At 34.2% G+C, this 16404-nt stretch overlaps 1 pseudogene; it reads right to left on the reverse strand.

Annotated features, from left to right (window-relative positions):
* Positions 1-11433: 11433 nt before the first annotated feature.
* On the reverse strand, positions 11434-16271 carry LOC122296416 (annotated as a pseudogene).
* Between the last annotated feature and the right edge of the window lie 133 nt (positions 16272-16404).

Consider the following 16404-nt stretch of genomic DNA (forward strand, 5'->3'; position numbering starts at 1 on the left):
TTTGAGACGAAGTACTACCGACCACGTTGCGGCGAAACACAGTGGACACTAAAAATTATTAGCGGGGAAATTTGTGTCTATTGCTGCGATAAAAAACGACGCAATAAGTAAAAAATGTTGCAGTGATAATTTGGTTTGAAAAATGGAGTCAATTAGAAAGATATATACCTTCTTCCACAATAAAGGGTTAGGCACTTGATAATTCAGGATACTACTTCTGGAAATCTTTGTAATGACTTGCAACCACAAGCATGATGATCTACAACTTCCATGTTCACAAAAGAGGTCCATTAGTTATAGTACCGGGCGGGAATGTTGGGTCTGAAAGAAAAAAATAAATTAAAGGACTAAGCACTTAAAAAAAGGTCCATTAGTTCTTAGGTTTATTTTTATCTTTAAAAGAAACACCTCTCAAAAATTAAAAGAATGCTGCTTTTTGTTTACTATATTCTCTTCTTAAGCCAATCCATCCTCCTTAATTCGTTAATTCATCCTGTTTGATTGTGCTTTCAAAAGGAAGTTAAGCTAGTTAGTGGGATTGAGTCACATTGAATTTGAATAGTAAGTTATATAAGTATAGATAAATTAACAACAAAAAATAATTCTATTTGTAAGTTTACTTTTTACACTCTCATTAATGGTCAGCAAACCATGAACAAAGATGTTGGACTACAGCTTAATGTGATAAAATCTACAATAACCCCACGCTAAGAAACTCCAAAAGTCTTACTGAGATGAGATGCTTTAAATAGTAATGAATAAAATATTATTATAATATAATTTTGTAATATTAATTTTGTATTGGGATTCGAAAAAGTAAAATTATTTATTATATTTTGTATGAGAATTTGAAAAAGTTGTAATGATGAGTTGAGATGAGTTTTTTGATATTGTGTAACCAATCCGGGTTTTAAAGTTCATACAGAGAATTAATTAGTAGATATCTAGTCTGAATGTTTGTTTTATGCAAAAGGACTTTAGTTCAAAACCGGGTGTAAATGGATGGAAGTAGGTTTATCAATTAACATATTTGTAAAGAAAAAAAAAAATTAACATATTTGTAATGCATATTTGTGCTTGAAGAAGATAAAAACAAGTTTAGGTATTGTTACACCCCATAACAGCTAGAGTTACTTCCTATGCTTTGAAACTTCTATGGCTTGGAGAAGTGTTGGTGAAATCTCATCACCTCGTCTGAGCTCATCCTCATCTAAGTAGGTATGGATTCCCTTTCGAATCAAAGCACGGTAAAGATGGACGGTAAAATTATTACGGGTATCTTTTCCTCTAAACCTCAAGAACACATCGTAGTGCCATGGAGAGGTCACTAATGAAGAGGATGAAGAAGAGATTGTAGATAAGGTTATGGAAGAAATTAGTCAGTATACTTCTGGATGTAGAAAGTTGGACATCATCAGCTCTCCTTAAAAAGACAAATCCATGCTTCTTTCTACACCATACGCAATTCAGTTAATGGTATATTTTGGTAACTTCCTTGTGAAATTATTGAGTCAATGCTGCGTTAAATTATTAAAAGAAAGATGTTCAGTACGTAACTTCTTGGCAATTTCCTTGCAACTTCTTCAAACTTTAAGAGATGCCATGTTTGACACATGAATGCTCTCGTAAGTACTGCTGGAACAAAACAAAACAATGAGGTACAATGACAACTGCATTAATACTGATCCTATATAGTAAAATAATATTATTTTTTAAAATTCAGAAACTTTAAAATTAAAGAAATTTTTGAAATTTTTTAAAATAATTAATAATATTTATGAATAAATTGTGTAAGACTTATTAATTAAGAGTTGTCATTTTATCAATTCTGAAAAAAATAAAGAAATTATGAAAACCATTTCCTCCGCCAATCACATTACCCTATAAATCCCGAAGAAGCTACTCGCGCGTGAAATGCAAAGCAAGCTAGGCATCAGATCAAATGCATATCCCAAAGAATTAAGCTACTCGTGAATAGGCTGACATGATCACTTTCAGACCACCTGTTAAAAATGGTTATAACTTCTTGGCAACTTCCTAATATATTACTTGAGAAAGCAGCTTAACCAAGCTATTAAAGAGTTTTGCTACATACAAGTACAGTCGCGCACTAATCTGTATATCAATACTGATTTATTTATACTTAAAATTTAAATGAACACTATTTTTAATAAAATCTACTTTTTGACCAATCACATCACATTGGTACATAGATTAATACACAATTATGCTTGCAACTATATTTTTCCGCGATTAAATATCCCGCGTTGGTCAAAATTAGAAAGATGATCTGAAACTTGTTTGCAACTTCCCGGCGGTACTGGGCTTTTATTTCAGGAAAATGCAAGCTAGTATGTATCCTCATTCATTTGGAGGGTTCATATATTTATTTATTTTTATTTAATGATTAATTAAGAAAATAATTTTTAGTGTATTGATTTAATTTTTTTTATTTTTTTAAATATTTAAAGATATTTAAAAAATATAAAAATAAAAAGGAAAAAATGTATAATTTGTACTATATATTTTTTAAAATTATTAATTCTTCTTAAAAATAAATTTTTTTATGGGAGTTTTAAATTTATATAATTTTTTTCAATAAAAATTTAAACAGCACAAATTAATTTCCTTTCATAAATATATGCCACGGCCCACAACTAAAGGCGGTGTCTCTTCCTAACATTAACATGAGGACGATAAGACTAATTGCACGAGATAGTCCCTACCACAAATAAATAAATTGAAAATAACATTTTTTTTTCTCAAATATTTTTAAATATTTTTTTCAAAATATATGTAAATTCAATAATATTCAATTCTTTAATCATTTAAAAAAAAATCGATACACGTTATTGGTATCAGAAATGATTTGTGCAGTCGGGAAATGCAGTCGGCGTGCAGTCGGCTGTAAAAAAAAAATTAATACGGGACCTACATGAAAAAAAAAAAAATTATTTTTATAACTTTTTATAATTCATGTAGGTCCCCCTGAATATAAAACAATTTTTTTATAATTTTTTTTATTCATTCCGTACAGCCGATTGCACGCCGACTGCATTTCCCGACTGCATGTAACAAAGCCCTATTGGTATATTCTATAGGTTAAAAAAGCGTTTCCGAAACAGTAAAGGCCCACGTAGCACTAAAGTCAGCAAAAGTCGGGTAAAAAGTAGAAGATGCTTCATCTCTTTTGAAAAGGTTAGGTGAGTTGTCTGCAAAAAGTTGACTGATCAACATTGAGTATGTCTTTATTCATTCACGGGTCATGTTAGGTGAGTTGTCTGCAAAAAGTTGATTCATCAATATTAGAGGTGGCAATATGTCACATGACCCGTTAACCTAACACGAACACGATACGATAATAGCAGGTTAGGGTTTAGCCTTAACGGGTTCGGGTTAAAATGAGTTGACCTGTTAAGACACGATTGTTTAACGGGTTGATAACGGATCAACCCGTTTTGACCCGTTATGACACGTTAATAAAGTTAAGAAAGTTAAAGTTACAATTATATCCTTATACCTAAAAATAAAATTGTTAGAATTTCAATTTCGATATTTTTATTATTTGGATTGTAGTTTTGGACTTATAATTAATTTTATAATTTTTATAGATATTGTGATTTTAACATTTATATAAAATTATGCTAAATTTAATCAACTTAAAAAGGTTAATTTTGGGTCTATTCAACCCATTTACATAAATAGTTTAAAATGAGTTGTATTGTGTCGTATTAACTTATTTTGTAATATTTTCTTAATTTCTTTGTTTACTTATAAAAAAAAAAACATATTTCGTAATATTCATTAATTGGTCAAAATGGGTTGACACGACACGACTCATTATGTTAATGGGTCGTGTTAAGGTTTGAGATTTTGACACGATAAGCTTAACGGGTCGGGTTAGGGTTGACCTATATGACCCGTTAATACAATTTGACACGACATAAACACGACCCGTTAACACGATTTGACACTCCTAATCAACATTGAGTATGTCTTTATTCATTCACGGGTCATGGTTGATTCCACTCTTAATCAAGAGGAATGATCACTGTTTGTGCCAGATTGATTGTTGTTAACAGATTTTGTGATGATGATTTTTTTTTTGTTTTTGTTTTGATGATGATGATGTTATTTTAACATAAATTCATCAATTCTAATGAGGTCATAAATCGAGATTAATTGTTAAATTACTAATTATCATAAAGCCTTACCCCCAATGAAAAATGATGAATCATCTTAAGTAAACTATTATTTTTCTAATAAATCTTTTTAAAAACTGAAAATTTCTCTATCAAAATATTATATGAAATGAGAAATAATATACCTATAATAAAATGAAATGAGAAATAATATATCTATAAATAAAACAGAACGGTCAAAGATTAGGAAAATGGTCGCGTGGATAATGTGGTGCTCTCGACACACACGTGTGATTTGGTAGGAGTCGTGACATCGGGGTAAGGGCCACTCGAATCACACACCCCAATGCCAAGTGAAGTGTGTGCGAACATGCAATATGTGTATAGTTTATAAATGTAATGAAAAAAATAATAAGGCAGTCTAAGACCAAGTACCAATAAAACTAAATGCAACCCAATAAAGAAATCATCTGTAAGGTTATTATAGTCATCCAGCTGCTTAAAAAATAAAATAAAACAAAAGTCCATCAACTATAATGGAAATCGACCCCCAGGTCATCACTCTTCATGTGGGGTCAACCCATACTGCTCAAACTCGGCCAAGCCTCACCTAGGCACCTCGAGCGCTCACCGCACTCCAAAGAGAAAACAGAAGAGAGAAATAGAGGGAAAAATCCCAATGGTGGAGCTATCTCCCAGCCACACTAGCATTCCATGAAACAAATTCTCGCCAAACACAACCTTAAATAATAGGCAACTTGGCTCAAGTTTGCAAATCTCACGTTTGTGGTTTGGATTATTAATGCATGAGGATTTGAGTCAGATGGTGCTGAGCTGTTAAATTGTACGTTGATGGCTCTAAACTACTTGTAGGTCAACGCAAGTCAAGCAGGAAGCAGTGATTTGGGACAGTTTCAAGCATGTGTCGGTATTTTGGCTATAACTTTGCTACGAGTATTAGATTCGAACATATGATCCCAATTTAGAAAGCTCATTTCGGTGTGCACGCCATGGTAACCCAGCTATGCTTGGTGTGCATCGTTTTCGAGCTCAAAATCAGTTATTTTCTCTTTCAAATCTCTAATTTTAGATAGTTTTTGGCTTTTATGGTAATATTTTGTTTCTCATTTAGGAAGTGATTTTGAACCCTATTTTGGCCATATTTTGGGTTGATTTCTTCTTTAATTATGTATTTATTTTTTGTGTGCTTATTGAGATTTTGCTATTTTTGATAAAATTATGATATTTTCAGATTTATTACTATTTCAGCTCGGCTTGTGGGTTGGTTGGACGATTATTGACTCTTTTTTTCTTTTCTTTTTTTATTTTTTTAATTTTCAATTGAGAATAGGGTTGTTTTCTTTGTGTTTTGGCAAATCTCTTGTCTTTTCTAATTTGATTACCTGTAAAAATGTCGTCATAATTAATCTCAATTTTGTCCGACGTCAATTATTTACGCTAATCACTATGATTTTTGGTGAAAATTTCTCAAAACGGCCAGGTCATCCTAGAGTCAGGCACTAGAGCCCCTTTGCAAAACAAGAAAGTGAAGGAGTAATACTCTAGCAAAATAGGAGATCGAGATTAATGCACACGCATACTATAAAGGTTAGCACTATCATACAAAAAATTCGGGCCTCTCTAGAGTCAAATACTTGGGCCCCCCACTAGGCTATCCTAGAGTTCAACAATAGGGCCTCGCGTAAAACTAGCAAACTAGGTTAAAGTACTCTCATGTGATCACGGTTAACACTAACATAACAAGCAAACAATCGAGGTTAGCACACGTGCATGCGAATAGGGCTTACACTTGCATCATTAACTGCTGCTATTGAGATTGACCTCCAGAGATGAGTCTCCGAGCTCCATAATCGCCTCGTGTTGCCTTCAAGAACGTGTCAACGGGCTCAGCAACTAATTAATATGGATCAGGGGGCCAACAGGCCTCCTGCACACTTAGTGTGGGTTTACAATAAACAAACTCTAGCTTTGAATGTCAGAACACCAATGCTTTGGCTAGAGTCGTCCAACCAATTCCACCCGCTCCTAGGATCATTACCATTCGTATTGCAAAGGAATATCTTTTGTTTTGTATTATAACTTTTTCACACATAGAATTTCAGCATGTTTGCTGTTATATACAACTTTCGGAATGAACTAAATACAGAAACTAAACTAAATACAGCAACTAATGAATTACAGTGCTAGAGACATGCTCCACAATATCAGCTGATGAAGCCGTGATTCTTTCCCTTCGATCATACGTTGAGCTGGTCACTTTATTTGCATACCGGACTTTTACTTGCCTTATTGAGCAGAGCATGATTCACGGCATCCCTCTTGATACGTACATCGTTTGCCCCAAAAGCTAAATGCAAATTCTTGATATTTCGTACCTGGTACGTACCTTAATCCAATTGGATGCTTAGCTCCGAACTATCACTCATGAGTGAATTCTTGGTCTTATTTAATCTCACCATAAATTAAATAAGAGAAGTCCATCATGCCGCTTTCTCACACCATACCTAATCAATTAATGGAAACTTTTTGACAACTTCCTTAATGACTGGTTTCGTTACACAAAACTAAGCTATCTCATCTTCATATAATCATTATAATTTGTTAAAATTTTCGCATAAAATATAATAAACAATTCAATTTTTTCAAATCTCAAAACAAAACTAATATTAAAAAATTATATTATAATAATATTTTATTCAACTTTTAATAAAATATCTTATATCTTCTTATCTGAACTGTATAACTAAAGATAACTTAATGAGTGATGCCCCCATTGAATTATTGTATTAAAAAGGATAAGATAAGTAAGTTGTTGGCAATTTCGACCAGCTTGCATCCATAAAGAAAGGGGTATGCAGAAGAAATTGTTGGGTAGGATCTTACTTTGGCTTTTCTTGTCCTTAAGACAATGTCTCGAGTCTATTTATACGCACAGCAAAAGCATTAATAGCCCTGCGATCTTTTACATGACTAGTTATTAAAAAATTTAATTTAAAGCAATAAATATTCTTTAATATTTATGGTATGCTAAGTGTGTTAAAAAATATCAACTTGCAAATAGATTTTTAGTCAAGCACACTCATTAATGGATCTATATTTTCGACCATTTTGTTTCCAAGTTTGCCCCTTAGCTTTTACCATTTTCCTTTTTAATTCCTCAATTTTTCTTTCATTCGTTCGCACTTTTGCGTTTTTAGCCCTCCATTTTGTTTATGTTTTGTGGGGGAGAAAAAAAAAAAAAAGGCAACACAGCAGGCGGGAGATTTTACTTTCGGTGCTGACTTACATGACCCGCAGCAAAGCTTTATTCCTATTTCTTGTTCACATGGGACACGGAGCCATTGTCGGCTGCTTTCAACGCGCATCAAGGCTGGCTGCACATAGGTGTTTTGAAAAGAAAGAAAAGAAAAGATGGACGCACGGAGAATTTCTTTCCCTTTTTCGCTTTTGGACGCAAGGCTTTCGGTTTGATGGACAGAAGCAGCATCTCATGAAGCAGCAGGGAGTTTTTCCTCTCAAAACACACGGCACGAATGGGGGAAGCAGCAGGGAGTTTTTCCTCTCAAAACACACGGCACGAATGGGGGAATCGTTGAAATTTGTGTAATGCTTTGATCACTGTGTATGGGAAATGTGGCAATATTATAAATGCACGGTTTGTGTTTGATAGAAGAAATGAAGAAGATGATAAGAAAAAGGAAAATGGAAATTTTATTAAGTTTTGGATGATTCTTTTCTGATGATACCGTAACTTTACGAGTAATGCTACTTATCATCCTAATTCTCATCCTCCTATAATTTGCATTAGATGATTAGAGATTATTTATTATATTTCATTTATAAATCTATTATTTAATGCCACATCATAAGATAATGAAAGGATAATAAGAATTAGAATGATGAATATATTTTTTCTAATCTTATATTCTAAAATCCTTCCAACATAGGAAAAAGGCCTTAGTCTTGCTCAATCAAACATGACCCATGACTAAAACAAAACAACAAGAGGAATTTAGCCCTAGTGAATTAATTAAGAAGGCTGTTGATTAATTAAGAAGAATCAAATTAAGGTCTAAAGTTCACATTGGCATGGAATTAATTATCAGTACGTATGGTAGTTTTTGTTCAAAACCGTGTTTGTGGGGTCATGTTTCTAAGCAAATAGCAAAACACATCATAATTAACAACCAGCTTTAAAATATTTGAGATGCGAATAATAAAGAGAAATACTTTAACCACAAAAGGATTACACAAAGGTTATAAACCAATAAACTGATGTGGCTTGATACATTATGTGAGATTGCAATTAATGACTTTTTGGGTTATCTAGCATTAATTTCGATTGCTGTTAAGTACTTTTTGCAGATCGGTTTAATCCATTATTCTCTTTTCATTTGCTGATCTTCTTTCATTAATCTTGTAATATAATACTTTGGCTCCGAAACTTTTATAAAACTATACCCACGAACGATCGGTATCTTTGGGATAAAATTGAACTCTCAAATTGTCCAAAAATTAACCTTCCGCCCCCAATTGCATTCATAATTCATATCATTATTAACCAACTCTGTGCCTTCAAAAATACTACATACATCATCTAAGCCATTACTTAATTGTTATCTCAGCATCCAACGGCATATAACACACTTGCACTAATCTCCTCTAAATATATAGTTTGTCCTGCAAAACCTATTACTCATTCTTCATCCTGGCTTTTAACAATTTCACTTTCTAAAAAATTCTTTCTGATAATGCCCTTATTATACCATAGAGGGCTTGAATGATCTCTTTAAAAAGAACAAGATTTTTGTGCCTTGATTCAAAATAGTTTGGTTTGAAAAAATGGAGTCAATTAGAAAGATATATACCTTCTTCCACAATGAAGGGTTTGGCACTTGAGAATTCGGGATACCGGCCACTTCTGGAAATCTTTGTAATGACTTGCAAACATAAGCATGATGATCTACAACTTCTATGTTCACAAGAGAGGTCCATTTTTGTTTACTATATTCTCTTCTTAAGCCAATCCATCCTCCTTAATACGTTAATTCATCCTGTTTTATTGTGCTTTCAAAAGGAAGTTAAGCTAGTAGGATTACAGGCTTAATGTGATAAAATCTTCAATTACCCCGCGTTAAGAAACCCCAAAAAAATTAACATATTTGTAATACATGTTTGTGCTTGAAGAAGATAAAAACAAGTTTAGGTATTGTAACACCCCATAGCAGCGAGAGTTACTTCCTATGCTTGGCAGGAAGGGAAGTTGTGGATGAATGTTTATAATGTGTATATATATATAGTGTTGTCGTGAATCCTAGTGGAATGGAGACGTGTATGGCGTGGAGTTTATAAATAAAATATACCTTGGGTCTCACGGGTTTAGAACAATGGGTCTGGGCCTTGGAGTAATCGGGTTTGGTTCATTTCAAATATTGTGGCCTAAGTCTTAGGCAGTGTATGGTTTTAACAAATGGGCTCATAAAATAATTCATCGGCCAATTATCAAATAAATATATTCTAGCAGGCCCATAAAAGATTAAATGGCTTTTTTCTAATTATCAAACCCAATAAAATTCCATAATCCACCAAAAAGGACTATCGGCCTATGTGCCTAGTTAAAATTCATATCCAACTTCAATAAGTTATAGCCTGTAGACTTGTCTAAAATAGCCCATTAAATTTAAATTAGACACAAGAAAATCATTCATATTTCATCCTCAGCAATATTGGATTGGATCGGTTGTTACAGGCATTGACAAAGAGCTTTCTCCAAAAGAAATAATGCCTAGTATTGATTATGAATCATATATACTATGCACAGTCTAATAAAGGTAAACAAGTCTTGGTACTACACTTTTATGGTAAGTTTTGAAACTGACGTCCAATTGATATACCAAAAAGGGTCCTACACTATGCTGCCTAAACTCTTACTACTTAGCACGCCAAGTGCAATCTCACATTTTTTTAAAAATATTTTTTAATCATCTTTAAATATTTAAAAAAATAACACAAATTTATTAATACTAACATTTTTAAACATTTAAAAAAAATTAAAATGCACTAGTGGTCAAATCTAAGGGACAAACCTAGAGCAAACTAGCATTTTCCTCTTAGAAAAGATATAGGCACAACATACAAAAATGTTACAATACGAGAGAGGCTAATGTTGGATGTTGAAATTATGTAGAAAAAAAAGCACAAAATACAGAGACATTAGGAGAAATATGCATTATGCATATCAATAAATGATAAAAATGCTGCCCTTAAAGTGAAGCAATAATGTCAATTTCAGATGAGATGAAGCCAGGGAAAATACATCCCACTTCCTAAACTACCACTAATAGCCTGAGATTCTATCAATAATAATTTCTATTAGGCTTCCCTAATCTGTTGCAAAGACGGATAATCTGTGGCTCATTGCGTCCACGACTGTTAGACCAAAATTCTCGTACAATGCTGGATCCACAAAAGCTCCTTTTGGAATGTGGCCTTCAGCAGCTCTTGAACGTGGCCTCACAGAAAGAGCAGCAGAATCACGCGGAAGGGAAAACGCAGCACGAACGTGGCATCACGTGGGAGCAGCAGATTTCAGGCCTTCTTTTTCTCGGTTAGGATTTCTGCGGAGAGTCCCTTTTTTTTTTTTTTTATCGACTGTTTTCCTTTTGGATGTATTTTTTTGGGCACGAGCAATTTTATTTTTATGCCCAGTTTTTTTGTTAATTGGATTGTCCATTATTTTTTTCCTGGAAATTTTTGGACAGCTATGGGATGTTAGGGTTTATCTTTTTTGAGCATTTTGCTAATCTAGAGACGATAGGCTAGACTTTTAGCTTGGCATTTAAAGAGTAACCCATGGTTGTTTTGGGTTTGATTTTCTTTAATGTTATGTGATTTTGATGATTAACTTGTTGGATTATATTACCGTTATATCTAGAAAGGATTGAAGTTCTTTGTTTTTGATTTAGCTCAGCTGTAGAGGTAAAGGAATAATTGATACTTGAACAAGTACTTTGTTCTTGATTTATAATGTGTATATATATATAATGTTGTCGTGAATCTTAGTGGAATGGAGACGTGTATGGCATGGAGTTTGTAAATAAACTATACCTTGGGTCTCACTAGTTTAGAACAAATGGGTCTGGGCCTTGGAGTAATCGGGTGTGGTTCATTTCTAATATTGGAGCCTTAGTCTTAGGCAGTGTATGGTATTAACAAATGGGCTTCTAAAATAATTCATGAGCCAATTATCAAATAAATAGATTCTAGTAAGTCTATAAAAGAGTAAATGGTTTTTTCCTCATAATCAACCCCAATAAAATTCCATAATCCACCAAATAAAAACTATTGGGCCTACGTGCCTAGTTAAAATTTATACCCAACCTTAATAAGTTATAGCTAGTAGACTTGTCCAAAATGGCCCATCAAATGTAATCCACGGCTCATTGCCTCCACAACTGTTAGACTAAAATTCTCTGTACAATGCTGCATGCACAAAAACTTCTTTTGTATAGCTCTCCATAAAGTTCGTATTTCTCTATCAAGGCATTCATCTTTTTTATTTCTGCGGTTTCTTCTCAGTCCTTTGATTTGGATGGACTGAAAAATCCTGCTACAACAAGATTTTACCAAATTTCTTAGCTTCTTGTTCTTTCCATACCACTTAGTTATTCCAGTAATGTTTTTCACTGTATTAAGTTGTGCCATCGAGAAGATGATTGGTTTATTCTTGTCTGCCAAATATCCTCTGTTACAACTTACAGGCACACATCCAGCTTTAGAGTTAAACTGCTATGATGATACTTTTAGTACATGATGGATGTGCATAAATTAAATGTAACCGAGAGGCTACAAGAAGCTTTAGACTTACATGTGCACATTTTTTCCGTCCTTACTGTATAGTAGTTCTTCAATGGCCGAGCGGAAAGAAGTTAGCCGCCTCTGTGTCTCTGTGTATGGGAAGTAGACAGACTGATCAACCCCAGGGGCAGCAACGTTGAACGGATCAAAGAGATTGATAATGAGACTACTCGATAGTCCAGGCATGGTAAATGCTGTAGATGTTTCATACTGTAGAAGTCCAACTTCCGACAATTTCTTGATACGTGCTTTTTATGATGAAATCGGCTGCATTCACTGAAATATGTCGGCTGTGAACTGACATGAAAAGTGATACTTGGGGTCTAATTCCTTACATTTACATCTGAATCTTCATACTTGTTTTTTTTCTAAAGTATGGGCAATAGTTCCCTGGGTTATTAACACGCCAAAGTTCACATTTAGAGTAACAAATAGATTAAAATAAAATGTTTATAAGCAATTCAAGATGATGGATTAGACCTGTGTTATTCCAAGTTTGCTAGCCATCAAAGACGCGACCAAGTTTCCATCACTATAGTTCCCAATGATGAGGTCCGGTTTGCATTCCATGTGTTCAAGAATCTTAACAGTAGCATCCTAGTGATGGGAGAAGAAAGGGAAAAGACTAGAATAAGAAAACTGTTTTGAAAAAGAAACTGACAAAAAATGCTAGATGATGGCTAATGCCTGGGCAAATCTCTCAAGGTAAGGGCAGATATCAAAAAGGGAAACCCAATGGCGTACAATCCCATTCTCTGTTCTAAATGGGACTCTAAGTATGTGAGAGTGCTTAGTGTTGGCAATAGGCTCCAACTCCTGGTTGCACTTGGTCCCTCTACTATTAGGTATAAGTCTTGTTACTGTAAAATGAAATTAAGGAGTTAAATGCATAACTAATCCTGATCCTTGCTAACCTTATACTGCTTAAGAATTATTTCTTAAAATCCTTTGTTAATAGCTCACCAAAAGAATTAATGATGCTTGAATGCATTATTTACCTGGCCGCCAGTATCAGGCAATCCAAGGACATCTAACTGCCCAAAGTAGCCATGAGGGGAGATGATTACAATGCAGAATATGTCGGGAAGCCTACTGAAGAGCAACTCCAACTTTGCGGTTTCTGGTGCTTGGAGTACCTCAGAACGCATACTAACATTCCCCTGAACACTTTCTGCAGTGTTCCCCCACCCTCTCTCAAAGCCCCACTCCTTAAACCTACAAGAAGGCAAAATACAGAAATAGCGTGTATTATCCAATATCCACCTATCATGGAATTTGTGTCAAAACAAGTTTTACTTTCAATGAGGGTGGTAAACATAAAATAATGGTCACCTCTGCTCAAAATTAAGAAATGGTATCTCTATGGGGATTGCAGAGACAAATACAATCAGGGCACTTTTAGCTTAGCGATTGTATCCAAGGTTGCATTCATCATAAGATCCTGCTAAATTGGAACACCATTATTTGTGTATCCAAAGTATGATACAACAAATTACTTTCTTCCATTCTCCGTGTATCCAAAGTATGAGCTGCGTTTATACCTCTGCTTTATAATATAGAGCTTGTAAGTGCTTGAGTAGTGGCTTTGCACTCTCATGATTCCCATGCAGCCTTGACGTCATGAACTTCGAGATGAAGCTAACACCATTTTTGATAGAAGAACTAAGGGTCATGCGAGGAGTGGATAAGTCAAGGACTCCAAAATCTATCTACAAGGCACATCACATCTCATATTGAATTTTTTTTTTTTTTTAATCTACAAGATCAAGTACCAAGTTCATGAGAATGAAAAAACTCAAAGCCTACACACACATTTTTTGTTAAAAATACATAAATCTCAGGGTTATACATATCCATGTTTTCAAGAAAACTATTTAATTTCAAGTAGTTGCAAAATTTTGTTCCCAGTGGTTTTCTCACTCTGCATGTTATATGCTAGTTTTTCATGTCAGTTTCTCCCCTAAGTCACACTTAATTACCAGTTTTCATCGAAGATCACTTCTTTGAATCTCAAGTATTCTGAAGCAGTGATAGCGTCTCCTGACAAGTCCTTAGAGTTCACCTTAACAAATTTCCAGAATCCAGGATTTGGTCTATGCCAAGAGCAACATATGGTGGAACAACTGCTGCCTCCTGCATAGTATTTTGAAGATGGAAAAGAGTTAGTCCCTCCTACATAATTGTGCATACGCATGGAAGAGTTACCAAATGAGCACCTGGGTGGAACACATGATGTAACCAAGTAGGCTCTCCAAAACCTCTCTTGAGTCTCCCTTGTCTTCTATTAATTTATTTAATTCCTTCAGTAAGTTCTGGGATTTCATTACCCTTTTGCCTGTTGCAACAAACCTTTTCTTATCAAAAATAATAAATGGAATGTTAATTTTTGCGTGTAAAAATTACTTTTATGGAGAAAAGTAATCCAAATATTACCTCAAAAATCATCTTTTTATAAGATAGTTGCCCTGCCTCAATGCATCCGGCATGCTATCATCATGGCCCTGCATCAATGTATCCAACATACTATCATCATGGCCCTGCTTCAATGCATCCGACATACTATCTGCAATTAAATATGATTAGTTGTCACTTGAGAACTTGCTTAGAAGAAATAAGCACAATATAAAAAATTATCAGATGCAAACACCTATATCATATAGGTTCGTCTACTTGACTTCCAGGCTCTGTTAACATTAGTGGAGACCCATAGCATAACGTACTATATGTTTAATGAGTTCCACATAATCGTTAATCCATTTCTCTTTTGAAGACATGCCAACTAAATAGTTGAAGAGCTTGGTTGCACTCCAATCCCTTCACGTCATACATTAAATCAATGTCACAAGTAATTAATAAACGTTGACCTCTTGTTATTACGATGATTATACTTTTAAACCTGAACCAATCATAAAGAAATGTTTTGGGGCAAGTGAACCACATCATCAAGAATTAGACTAGCTAAAATCAAACTTCTATGATATCCTTGGATCTCTCATAAAGAATTAGACCAGCCTCTCCATTAAAATGAAGGTTCTCCAAATTTTCAATAATAATAAAAAAAGCTTCAAACTAATTCCACCAATCCCGAACATCCCTATCATGCGTTTATTATCTTTCCTTCCAATACTTAGATGAGACTCTAGTCCACATGGATACTTGAAAACGCTTAAATTTGTATTATCCACTATTCTTGACTCCACCCATTGAATTATCTCATGGATAAGCTCAGATTCTTTCCTACCAATACAAAAGAGAATGAACATTTAAAAAGATCAAAAGTTTCACATTGAAAGATACATTAACATTAATATCTTCAAAGTAGTTAAAAAAAAAAGTGTATTAAGGTCTACTAGATCTTTTAGGTCAGTGAAGAGAGATCTTTAAGGCCAGTGAAGCGAGATAATACTAGGATACTGGTGTAGTTTTTATCATTTTCCTAAAGAAAATACTATCCTGTTCTTCTGTTCACACCCCATTCTGCATGAGTCACTGCTGAAATACAAGATTGATCGAGAGCCTTAGGGTCATGAAAGAAAGCATTTCTATTGAAAATTATTAAAATCTCTATTCTATAAACTATCTAACAATTCAAATTGGCTCCAAGAAATTTGGAAACCATGAGGAATTGTGTTTGATATGGCTTTAGATTAATATGCAATTGTTAATCTCTGTTTATGCCTACTTCAGGAAAACAGGATGGCATTTATGTATGTAATGTTCTCTGTTTAATGCTTATAAAAAATGCTTTTCATGTTTAACTATTCACGTGAAAACAAATGATGAAACAAGGGTACACACACACACAAATATATGCATTAGGTTACAAGGATGTTTTGAAGGTAAAAGTTCGCTAGAAGTACCTGTTCCCTAAATGGAACCTGGACAATTTGGCCACGTCTTTTAAGGCTGCCTTCCACCTTTGCACCTTAACATAATCCTGAAACCCATTTTCATGTTTACTTCCTTTTTGATTCTGTACTTCCGATGGATCTACCTGGTAAAACACTAGTAGAACCATCTATTGCTTTGCTTCTTTGCACTCAAGGATCTTCAACAGCTTGCCAAGCACCATGTGGATGATGCATAATTCTTAGAGAATATAGTGATGGAAATGTTGGGAATTTGAATCTCCAAATTCACCCCCTCTAGGATCTACCCTTTGCAGGAATAACAAGAAAAATAGAGAAATAATAACAACACAAGAAATTTACGTGGAAACTCCAAAACAGGAGAAAAACCACCAGACCCAGAGAAGAAAATACACTATGTGAAAAATTATTACAATCACATAATTTCTCTCCTCACCCCAAACACACCCACAAAGCTTTCCCCACTAGAAAAACTTTAACTCACACCTCTTCCCATTTTACAAAAATGGACAACA

Source organism: Carya illinoinensis, chromosome 15 (genome assembly GCF_018687715.1).
Source record: "Carya illinoinensis cultivar Pawnee chromosome 15, C.illinoinensisPawnee_v1, whole genome shotgun sequence".
NCBI lineage: Eukaryota > Viridiplantae > Streptophyta > Magnoliopsida > Fagales > Juglandaceae > Carya > Carya illinoinensis.